Below are 12,004 nucleotides of genomic sequence, written 5' to 3'. Positions count from 1 at the left end.
GCACGCCAAGAGGCAAACCGTGACTCACTCCAGGAATGAGCTTAGGTGTTCAGCGGCCAAAGCCATCTCACTGCTTCAGCTGTAAGCATAGAGCAAATATTTGTCTTTAATTACTGTGCTTGGATTTCTAAGAGGGATTTTCTCTAGATTACTGGACCAAGGGTCTTGGCCTCACCTCTATGGATCCAATTTTGTTTTTCTCCAAGAAGATGTAGTCACTGTGCCACCACTTGGAAGTTTATCCTGCAGTCTACACACTAGTTCGGTCCCTGTCAATCCTATGGAACACCTTCAGCAAGCATAAAAATCCACAGGGCGGGAAATAACTCAGTAATAAACCAAGGACCAAGACAAGGCTTTATCAGTTAATAACAGCAGAGCTCTCATTACGCTATAATTTTGAAAACCAAAAGTTTCCCTTTCTCCTTTCTTCCTTTTCCTCCATGCTTGATTCCTGGGGGGCATAGTCTGTATCTTCTCCAAAACACGACTGAACTGTTCACACTTTTCTCTTTAAAGTTGATCCCTCAACCCTAGCATTATTGCATGAAGCAAAGCTGCTGGGGGGCTTTGGTCTTTTACCAAACTAGCCAGCATAAAACTCAAAGCCCTCAGATGACGGCTCAAGTGAGGTTCTTGGTCCTCTGTGGTAGGTTCCACTTGGAAAGGCAGCTTCTGGACAGTGGGTCCATCCAATAGGCCTGGCACAACTCATAACAGCCCAGGGCCTCAAGTCCCGGAACCCATGGACCAGTAACAAGTTCCTTCCATGTTTTGCTGCTACCTTCAGGTCAAAGAACATGAGACCTCATGCTTCTTCCCTTTAAACAAAACAATATACTGCAAAGCGTTACTGCTGGTAGCAGACCCAGCATATATGCACAGCCCCAAGAATGACTCCATTGAAAAAGGACCAGCACCAGACCTCCTGTATCACTAGGACTCTGCATCCCACCGGCCACCCAGCTCTACCCTAAAAACAGTTTTTAGGGGCCACCGGGATGGCTCAGTTGGTTAAGCAACCAACTTTGGCTCAGGTCACAATCTGTGGTTCGTGAGTTCAAGCCCCACATCAGGCTCTGTGCTGACAGCTCAGAGCCTGGAGCCTGCTTCAGATTCTGTGTCTTCCTCTCTTTCTGCCCTCCCTCATTTACACTTTGTCTCTCGCTCTCTCTCAAAAATAAGCACTAAAAAAAAATATTAAAAAATAAAAAGTTTTTGTCTGAACCAGACACGGCCCTTCAAAAGCAGTGTAACTGCCAGAATTTTATTTTAAAGCTAATAATTAAGAAGCAAAACCAATTTGGTACAGTAAGATAAATTTGACTGATAATCTAGGGTATCTGTTCACGGTCTCTGTGCCCTCTTTTGGATTCACTGCACCCACCACATACGTAAGCTCTCCTCCAACATGCCACATGTGAATGGTTTCTCCAGCAAAACTGGCTCCCAAAGTGGTCATCCAGGGGCAGAAAATAAATAAGTAGTATAAAGTTTGAAAGTAATAAAATAAGAATTGACTCACTTTGGAAGGCTAAGGGATAGGGAGAAGGATCCTTGCTGGAAGGGCACAGCCCATCCAAAAAAATAATTCACTCTTTACCCATACATTTCTTTTTTTTTTTTTTTTAACATTTATTCATTTTTGAGATTGAGGGAGACAGAGCATGAGCAGGGGAGGGCAGAGAGAGTGGGAGACACAGAATCAGAAGCAGGTTCCAGGCGCTGAGCTGTCAGCAAAGAGCACAATGCAGGGCTTGAACTCACAGACCGCAAGATCATGAAGTCAGACGAGCTGAAGTCAGACGCTTAACCGAATGAGCCACCCAGGTGCCCCATAACCCATACATTTCTGTATAACTTTGTAAATAACCACCATGTGCATGAAGTACTTACATAGATAGCTTGCTTTTTTTTTTTTTTTTCCTCTGTTGACTAAGAGCTCACAATATATTCCTGATGAAATCTCTCCAGAACAAATCCTGTGGAACAGTGTAATGACTGTTGGCACACAAATGACTAGATTCTCTTCAGGGAAATTATTCTCATTATTGTCTCCTATTCATTTAGGCCCAGAGGACCCAATTACATTTCAGCTTTCTATGTTACTGAATTTAGACATGACACAGGTCAAGTCACTTTTTTACATAGGTCTCTTGGTGGGATAAAAGCCCTGAGAGGTGGCATTTGTGGGTTTTTAATATCAACATTAAAAAGAAAGTCAATTACATTTTCTTTATAGGTAAGGAAATAATGACTCATTTGGAGTAATTCTGAAATACAGTCTTTGCATTATTGTCAACACTGGCAAATCTTTTAAACTATGATCCTTTCTGCCATGCATTTTATGTCTTTAGAAAATACGATGCTTTTGCTGGAACTATCAAATAAGCTCAGTATGTTACCTCCAGGGGACTGCAAGATTTGCACGTAGAGGAAGAAGTGTTCTAAAGGAGGACAAAGACGTTCTCAATGACTTCTGATCACAACTCAGAAGAAGAGGGAAGGAAAAACCCCTGAAGCTTATTACTTCATTGGCATGAGGTAAAATTTTTCATGTATTTTATTTCTTTTATTTTGGGGAGGTAACTATTACTTTATTGCTTTATTTATTATTGGCGCTAATGAGGTAACAGGCCCAGGGTTGAGAAGGCTGATAAACTGACATGTTAAAATGACTTACATGTTTGGTACAGTGGTAGGAGCTTAACAGTATTTTCTCATTTAATTCTCAAAATCCATTTCATTATTTTAGCCATGTGAATTACAATAGGCTAGATTATACTGTGGTATCAAAGAGACCCAAAATCTCAGTGGCCTAATATTGTAACGGTTTATTTTTTTATTCATACCAAATTCACTATGGTGTGAGGCGACCTTCCAAGGCAATTCCTCCTTGTGGTTACTTAGCAGTCCAGGCCAAGAGAAAGGCAGGGGGAAAGTCACAGGAGACTCGGGCATGGGTTTTTAAGGTCTCAGCCTGTAAGTTACACACACTGCCTTCCCTCAGCCCAGCGGCCAGACCTGGTCACATGGTCCCACTTCACCGTAAGGAGGTGGGAAATCTAAGGAAGCAAATGGGTACAAGTTATATAGGCCTTTTTAAACTTTGCCAAGAGAACATCACAAGATGATGGGAACACTCCTCAAGCCCCCCTCTCTCTGCTAGTGACTCTGCTAGTCACTTTCACAGGAGTGACCTTAGGGGGAGACAGGCAATGGTCACTGACTAACAGTACATAATTTTCGAATCGACACTCGACCTAGAACATATCCTCTTCCTGCCATGACAGGAAAGACCCTACCGTCTTCTTCTATGGCCCCAAGAGTCCCTGGCCTGCATCCAACATTTTAACCTCGGCCTAACCCAGCTCAGCAGGAAGCTGCCATCTGAGGCAGGGCCCAGGAGAAGTGGTGCAAGTTTGGTTGACCGTCTTCAAGACCCCTGCCTGTCACATCTCTACCCACCTCCTCCCAGCCCTACTTCACCGTAGCACACTCCACCTCCAACACCAGCTGAGGGCCTTGGGTTACCAGCTCCCTTAGTCCTGACCTACACTTAGCTTCCTGTCTCTTGGCTTGCCTTTTCCTTCTTAGTCTGTGCTCCCAGTCATCTGACCTTGGCCTCTGTGTCCAAGCCAGGTCAGCTAGCCCAACAGAACGGCAGAAGGTCTCCTTGCTGGCTCTGCAGGGGGTGCGCAAGGCAGCGACCAGCAGAGGTAAACCAGCGGCAGGCATATTCACAGGCGCACCAGTTTGCAGAGTGCTCTTTCTAACATGGGAGCCTTACTGCCTACATTTCACCAGTTTGTCAAAGGGTATTTATGAACATCAACAGGAGATCGCATACTGATGACTCTGTAACTGAGCCAAGATTCTCCACTTCAAAGAGTGAACTCTGAGCAAGTACAGAGGCACACATCCTCAGTTAGTGTATTAGTTCTGAGTCCAGGCAGTCAAGAAGTCTGCCTAGGCCACAAAGCAAGCAAAGGAGGGGGTCACAGGTAGCATAATGCCAGCACCCAGGAGGAGAAGAGGATGAGACAAGAATAAGAAGAGAGACACTTCCTAGCTGCTCTGACCACACTGCTTTCCCCCAACGGCCCAGGGAGGAAGGACTGCTGACCGACAGTGCAGATTTAACCATCCAGGGTTTACCACGTGTCAAACACTTGTGTGCACACACGTCCACACATGGTAACAAACACATGCAAATACATGCAGCAGGCTAACCAATTCACAGAAAAGTTGGCTCTCTAGGGGGGGAAAAAAAGCCCTATTTGTAGCATTTGCTGATTCTGTCGTGTAAATACTTTCACTTAAATTAATCTCAAACTCACACGGTTGGCCCCTGATTGTATCTTTTGTGAATGGAAAGGGTGTGTGACTGGGAAACTCGATGAGTGGAGACTCTGTTGGTCTCCACATGTCTATCGCTCGCTTTTGTCTGACAGTTTAATGAGATACAGAATTCTGGTTGATAGATTTTTCCCTCAAACTTTGAAGCTAAGAGAAAGGAAAAAGTACTTCTGGTTTTCAGGGCAGAGAGATCAAGGAGGCAAGCAGGTCATGAAAAACAGGAGGACGTTAAGACTGTGTTGGGAGAAGAAATTCCAGACATACGGAACAAGAGAATCAAAGGAATGGAGGCCAGGTCACAAAGGTACAACGGCAGAGAAACTTTAGACTGGGAGGGCTGGGTTCAGTCCCTTAGAGGATCCCGGAAGGAATGTGCCCCTCCCCACCCCTTGCTTTTTTACCTGTAGGCACCAACCACACTGTAGGTTTCTGAGTGGAGAATTCACACAATCAGATTTAGGACTTGGGAAAACAAAAAAATCAAACATCTGGTTTGTCTACTTTCTGGATAGATAAGAACAGATTTAGCAAAACCAAAACAAAGACGCTGCCATGAGTAGGAACTAGAGCACTGAAAACAAGTGGGAAAAATATGTCACAATGAACCAAAAAAAAAAAAAAACGGACCAAAAAACCCCCACAAAGCCTGGCCTCATTTCAATGGAGAGGCAACTCCAAGATGAAAACCAGCTGGTGCAGGTCAGGCAGATGAAAGACAAAATCTGGAGAGAAATCAAGGCAGTTGAGGCTGGCTAATTTGCCCGTCACTGCACCATGTTCCCCGCAGCTGACTGCCACACTGCAAGGTATTTTCAGCTGCAGGAGGTTTGCTAGAGAACCTGCACTTGAGTTTTAGAGCTTCCCTCAAACAGGAAGCAAGTGAAAAGTCAGGAAGAAAAGCAGCTGACCTGGAAAACCCTTGCTACCCCACCTGCCAGGCACAGCTGCTCAAGTGCCCCCACCATGAGGGCTGCCCAAGCCCAGCTGCACCCCGGCACCCCTAAATGGCTCTCCTCAGCACCCTCCCCTACTGCAAAGCATTTACTGTATTACTCCTTTCTCCTTGGCAAAACCGAGTTTCCTGAGGACACAGAGTCTGTCTTCCTCGCCAATTTCTTCCCAGGATCTATAAGGTATTCAATAAATAAATGCAACTGAAGCAAACTGCCTAAAATCACACAAATTTTAAGTAGCGGAGTCAGGACTGAGACTTCATTTCTCCCCGGGCACACCAAGTGCCGTGTTCTTCCATCATGCTCCAGAATTTAGAGAATTCTGACGGCACTTTTCTGTCACGAGTTTCTGGGTGTGGTTCTGATTTCGCAAAAACACATGATCCAGTCTCCACCAATCCCTGCTCGGGTCCTGGTTGTCCATACTAACAGGGCTGCTGCCAGGACTAAGAAGAAGAAAGTCAAGTGTGTGTGTACGTGAGTGTCTGGGCCACTGTGTGGGGCTTCCTTAACTTCCACCTTCCAAAAAACAAGCTCAAAGTCTGAATCTTCCCCCACTTCAATGACTTCGTATTTGGAATCCCTTCCTCCCTGCCATCATCAGTACTGAGTGTTCACACAGGTGAACACACACGCACAGCTCAAAGCAAATACGACTTCACTTCTATGGAGAGGGGCGACTCCCTGGTAAAGATCATTTCCATCACCAAAGGGAGCTGTAGGCTCAGGAAGACTCATTTTTAAATGCCCTTAATCAACTGTGCCTGCTGACCCATTGCCTCTGACTTTAGTACTGAATCCTCTCAAGGTGTTCCCTGTCCACCCTCCATTCCCCCGCCAAATTCTTTCTTTATTCCTCTGAGCAAGCAAAGGTTGTGTATCACTTTTGCCTTTTTAATAGGCCCAAGCCTGCCCTCTGGCTTTCAGTCCGAAAGGCACCAGTACGGACTATGACGACGCACGTGCCTGTCTCATTCTGCTCTCCTGTCTCATCCACTCCTCAGGCTCCCCTGCCCTCAACACATCTAACACGCTTCCTTCCGTCTCTGTCAGCCATGGGGCCCTCACCGTGGGCTCTGCCCTCACATCAGCCTCCAGGCCTCCCCTTGCTTTGATTCTGGTCACCCTAGAGCATCTCCTGGCAACTCTGCTGCTCAGAACTTTCAGGGCCCAGTAGGTGGTTCTGACCCTCCCCTCAACTTCCTGCTGCCGGTCTCTGATCTAGAAGTTTTCATGTGCTTTGCATTACAAGTACCTGAGGTTTATTAAATGTATGTATGTCCGGGTCCTACTTCAAACCAAGAGAATCACAATCTCTAAGGATGGGTCCCAGGCATCAGCATTTTTAAAATCTCAGGTGCTAAGCTAGGGTTTAGAACCACTGGTCTATTCTAAGCAAACTTGTCTGTTGTCAACAGCAGACTCAATTACGTGTTAATTCAGTCAAGAAATAACAACTGAGTAATTACCTCGCGAGAGGGACCAAAATCTACCCAGACACCCTCTCCAAAATCACAAGATCACTTAGGCAAGAGCAAATCCTTCACATGTGATGATTTCCCCAAACCAATGACCTCTAAATTAAAATTTAAAAAAAAAATGTATGTCTGTGTTATAAAACACATATATGGAAGATTACTTACAGTCATGGATACAGTGGGTGACATATCTAGTGATTTTTTTAATGCTCTGTTTTGTGATCTCTTAGAACAGTACATTAATTTGCCAGCATGATGTTTCATTGCAAAAACATACAGATAACTACACATCAAAATATATCACTGTCAAAGAGATCGATTTGCCTCTGAAATTTAAAACTTCTATTCACCAAAAACTAAAGCAAAATCAAAAAACACTAATAAAAAGGGAAAAAGGGAGAGCCCAAAAGATAAAAAATCAAAAACTCAGGAAACAAGCAAGCATTAGTAACCAGAACATAACAAAAACCTCTAAAAACAATCAGGGAAAAACGACAACCAAAAAGAAAGTTGGGCAAAAGATTTGAAAAAGAAACTTGCAAAGAAGGAAATATACGCATGAAAAAATGCTCAATTTTAGTAATAGGAAAATACTGTTAAATTACAATGAGATCCTATGTCACACCCAGCCATTTTTTAAAAGCAACAGAATGGGAGAAGTAGGAAGTCAAACAGTATCATGGGCCAGAAGGCTGACCCACAGGAACTCATACATTGTTGGTGGGTGTGTAAATTGGTCCAGCCACTTTGATAAATATTCTAAAAAAGATGTAGAAGTATATGTTGTACAATCCAACTCCTATGTGATCTCTGTGGGTTTCTCTGGGGGTATCCTGCATTTACAAGAATATTTGGAGCAAATTTTTAACATAAAATTTGGAGACAGCATAATCCAAAATCCATTAGCATGCATCACCAGAAAAAATATTTGAGGACTATCCATATAATGGAATTATTATACAACGAAAATATCTCTTCTAAGAACTACTCATTCAAAATGGATGAATCTCACAAACCTCAAGTAAAAAAAAGATCTAGAAAAATACATAGCTTAGAACACCATTTAAAGTTTTAAAATATTTAAAATCCTGAATATAGTTTAGGCATATTTTAACAGTCCAGAGAAAAGCTTATAAATTTCCAATTAAGGCCAAGTGGTCCCGCTGGCGAAAAGGGGAATGTATATAGATAGGAAAGGAACTACCAGGGGCTTAGGAGTGACTACCTAGGTGTCTAAAGAATTATATTTTGTAGTTTGTCTATCTTAAATACTGCAAAATAAATTTATAATATATTTTATTGGAAAAACCTATTTTCTATTTTTGAGTTAACAGCAGTAACCACTATACAAATAGCCTACATATACTATTTCTTTCCTTCTAAAATCTTCATATGGCAAACTAAGGTACTGTGATTAAAATTCCTCAGAATAGAGATAAAATTTCCTTGAAACTTAGTAAAATGAAATCCTAGAAAACTGGGCTGGGATTCAGGGGCCTCACTCAAGAGAACTGCTCTGTGACTCAGTATGAGGGGGCTGATGAATCCCCCCCAAACATCAGCTCATGTAATAGTCACAGCAACCCCACTTTTTAACTGCTAAAGACTTTAAAGCTTCCTAAAGGTTAAGGAACTCATCCAAGGGGCTAGAGTTGAGATTTAAGCCCAGACCCATCTTACTTAGAAGGCCATGCTCTTACTTATATATTCACTTATATTTTGATTTGTTCTAGAAAAGTCTTAAGATGATATGCAAAGAAACTAAGAAAACTTTTTAAATGATTTACAATTAGACGAGATCGGGCACGTTCAGGGTGGTATGGCCGTAGACTTAAATGATTTACAATTAAATGAAAGATCTGGGGGCGCCTGAGTTGCTCAGTCGGTTAAGCTTCTGACTCTTGATCCCAGCTAAGGTCTTGATCTCAGAGAAGTGAGTTCAAGTGTCATGTTTGGGCTCCGTGCTGGGTGTGAAGCCTACAGGAGGGAAGGAGGGAAGGAGGGAAGGAGGGAAGGAAGGAAGGAAGGAAGGAAGGAAGGAAGGAAGGAAGGAGGGAGGGAAGGAAGGAAGGAAGGAAGGAAGGGAGGGAGGGAGGGAGGGAGGGAGGGAGGGAGGGAAGGAAGGAAGGAAGGGAGGGAAGGAAGGAAGGGCTGAGAAATAAGGAGGACTGAGAAATGAAGTGGGGAGATCCTTATGTACAGCCTACGTCACAGCCAACACAGCTGTCAGAGAGAGAGACGCAGCCCTCAGCCACTGCCACATACAAGATGAGACAGTGATGGGCTTTCCAGCACTGTGTCTTACAATGCCCCCCACCCATGACTTCTCCATTTCCCAGACACTGGTGTTAACAAGGCCGTTCTTTCTTACCAAGTATCAGTGCTTCCCTCAGCCAAGTGGAAAAGGTGATCATCTATCATACTGTGCCTGGGAAACACTGCAGCAAGAAAGGACAGAGACCACTGAGGTCATCCTCATGTTAGCGCTGAGGTGGTAAAAGTCAACACCAAAGCTATCTGGATGCCATCAGATCCTAACACACAAAATGTGGCCAGCATAGTCTAATGGAGGAGACATTTTCTCCCCCGCACACACCCCACAAATCAGATGACAGATATTATTTATTTATTTACTTTTCAAGTTTATTTTTAATTTATTTATTTTGGGAGTGTGTGTTTGAGCGGGGGGGGGGGGGCAGAGAGAGGGGAAGAGAGGGAGGGAGGGAGGGAGGGGGAGAGAGAGGGAGAGAGAGGGAGAGAGGGAGAGGGGGAGAGAGGGGGAGAGAGGGGGAGAGAGGGGGAGAGAGGGGGGGGAGAGAGAGAGAGAGAGAGAGAGAGAGAGAGAGAGAGAATATGAATCCCAAGCAGGTTCCACACTGTAAGCATGAAGACTAACACACTCAGGGCTCAAACCCGTGAACCACAAGATCATGACCTGAGCAGCTGAAGTTGAGTCAGATCAGATGCTTAACCGACTAAGCCACCCAGGCACCCCCAATCAGATGACAGAAACTATTTAGACAATGTAGTAAATTCATCTACAACCATGAGAAAAGAACTCCACCTGATAACAAATACACATTAAAATAAAAAGAAGAAAAATGGCCAAGTAAACAATCCATGAAATGGTGAGTACCCGAAAGAGGCTAGCACAAGGAAACCTTACAAAAAATTAGCTTCACAGGGAAAAAAAAACCTAACCATACTTAGATATGATTATGTCAAAAGGCTTTACATTATACATGCAGTCCAAGAACCAAGGCATCAGCCTTCACAAACGTAACAATTCTGACACTATCATTGGGTTTAGTGTGTATAAACTTAACACTATTCCCAGATTCCAAAGGTCAAACCCAGAGTCCAACTTGGAAAGCAGAGGAATGTACAGGCAACCGCAAAACGTGACATCTCTCAACTAACTTCCTTCCTTTTATTAGGGATATTACTGATAATGGACACTGCCGGATGGCTTGAAGCATTTACAATGACATTGTATAACAGAGAACTAACAAAGCACAGTCCATCTCTAATTATTCAGGAGGCAGTTATCCAGATTGTGGAAAAACCCAAGCGTTTCTCATGCTCTTCCAGCCTACTCTGTGCCTTCTCTGGAACATTAAATGAAGGCAGGAAAAAGTGAAGGGGGATGATATTCAAATCAGTCAATTCTGCTACATGGTCAGCAGTTCTGGTAAGCAGATTTGATGGCAAGGGAACAGAAACCATCTGCTAAAAATGAGTTTGAGATTTCCTGTGGATTTCAATCATCCATACTGCCTCTGTCCTCAATTTTGCCATTGATAAGCTAGAGTTGTCTTAGAAAACCAACAGTGAAATGTCTCCGCTGCGTGGCTCCAGGACAACGTCACACTAGGGACCCAGTGACACTGAAACAACTCTGTATTTTTCACTACACCTAGTACTGCACCAAAAGTTCAACCACATACATTTTCCTGACTCTGGTTTGTCAGGGCCACTCACACTGAAGTAAATTGCAAACATCAGTCCCCGAGTCCATGGATCATATGGACACTGGGGTTAATGAAACAGTGTCAAGCTCGGATTCCAAGTTAAAAACAAATCCCATTTAAAAATAAGTATTTCCGGGGGCGCCTGGGTGGCGCAGTCGGTTAAGCGTCCGACTTCAGCCAGGTCATGATCTCGCGGTCCGTGAGTTCGAGCCCCGCGTCAGGCTCTGGGCTGATGGCTCAGAGCCTGGAGCCTGTTTCCGATTCTGTGTCTCCCTCTCTCTCTCTGCCCCTCCCCCGTTCATGCTCTGTCTCTCTCTGTCCCAAAAATAAATAAACGTTGAAAAAAAAATTTTTTTTAAAAATATAAAAATAAGTATTTCCGGCGCCTGGGTGGCTCAGTCAGTTGAGTGTCTGACTTCAGCGCAGGTCATGATCCCACAGTTCATGGGTTTGAGCCTCATGTCGGGCTCTGTGCTGACAGCTCAGAGCCTGGAGCCTGCTTCAGATTCTGTGTCTCCCTCTCTCTCTGCCCCTCTACCATGTGCACTCTGCTTCTCTCTCTCTCAAAGATAAACACTTAAAAAAAACTTTTAAGTAATTCATGAGAAGTCACCTATAAAATGCAAATGTCCCCTTTTTTGGAAAAGAAAGTTTTACTTATTTGGTAAAAACAATAATTTCTAAACAGTTACTCATAAAAAGCACCATTCACAGCCTAAAGATGTGTGACTTAAGTCAAACACTACACAATTAAAACCTCAACATTTTTACCAAGTTAGCAAGCAAGACAGCCACCCATGAGATAGTATCCCAAGAGCCCTGTGACCTCTCCTGTTTACACAAGGTTGCACACAGCAGCAGTCATGTCCCCAGGGTGCCCTGGCCCTATGGTTCCACAGGGCTCACATCAAAAGCCAATGGGACAACACCCACAGTCTTATTTCTTCTTTTCCAAAAATACTGGTTTTTTTTAGATTCAGAGATAAGGAACTTAACTGAGCCACCCCACCCAGGTACCCACAGAGAGCTTAAAATTTTAAATGGAAAAAAAAAAAAACCATAAAAACATTGAAGAAAATATATAGGTGAATACTTGTATCATTCAAGGGCCTGGAAGGCCTTGCTGAAAATAACAACAAAGACATAAACAATGAAGGAAGTGATGGTTAGAGTTTTGCTAATAAAAATAAATATGTAAGAGTATAATAAATATAAAATTACAAACGAAACTGAGGAAAAATAT

At 43.5% G+C, this 12,004-nt stretch overlaps 1 protein-coding gene across 2 annotated transcripts in view; it reads right to left on the bottom strand.

The window, feature by feature from the left end:
• Nucleotides 1–12,004, bottom strand: part of PDE8B (phosphodiesterase 8B) — a 240,900-nt gene that overhangs the window by 143,048 nt on the left and 85,848 nt on the right. The gene's annotated exons all lie outside the window — the stretch shown is intronic.

This window comes from Prionailurus bengalensis, chromosome A1, assembly GCF_016509475.1.
Source record: "Prionailurus bengalensis isolate Pbe53 chromosome A1, Fcat_Pben_1.1_paternal_pri, whole genome shotgun sequence".
Lineage (NCBI taxonomy): Eukaryota > Metazoa > Chordata > Mammalia > Carnivora > Felidae > Prionailurus > Prionailurus bengalensis.
This window is presented reverse-complemented; position numbering and strand designations above follow the sequence as displayed.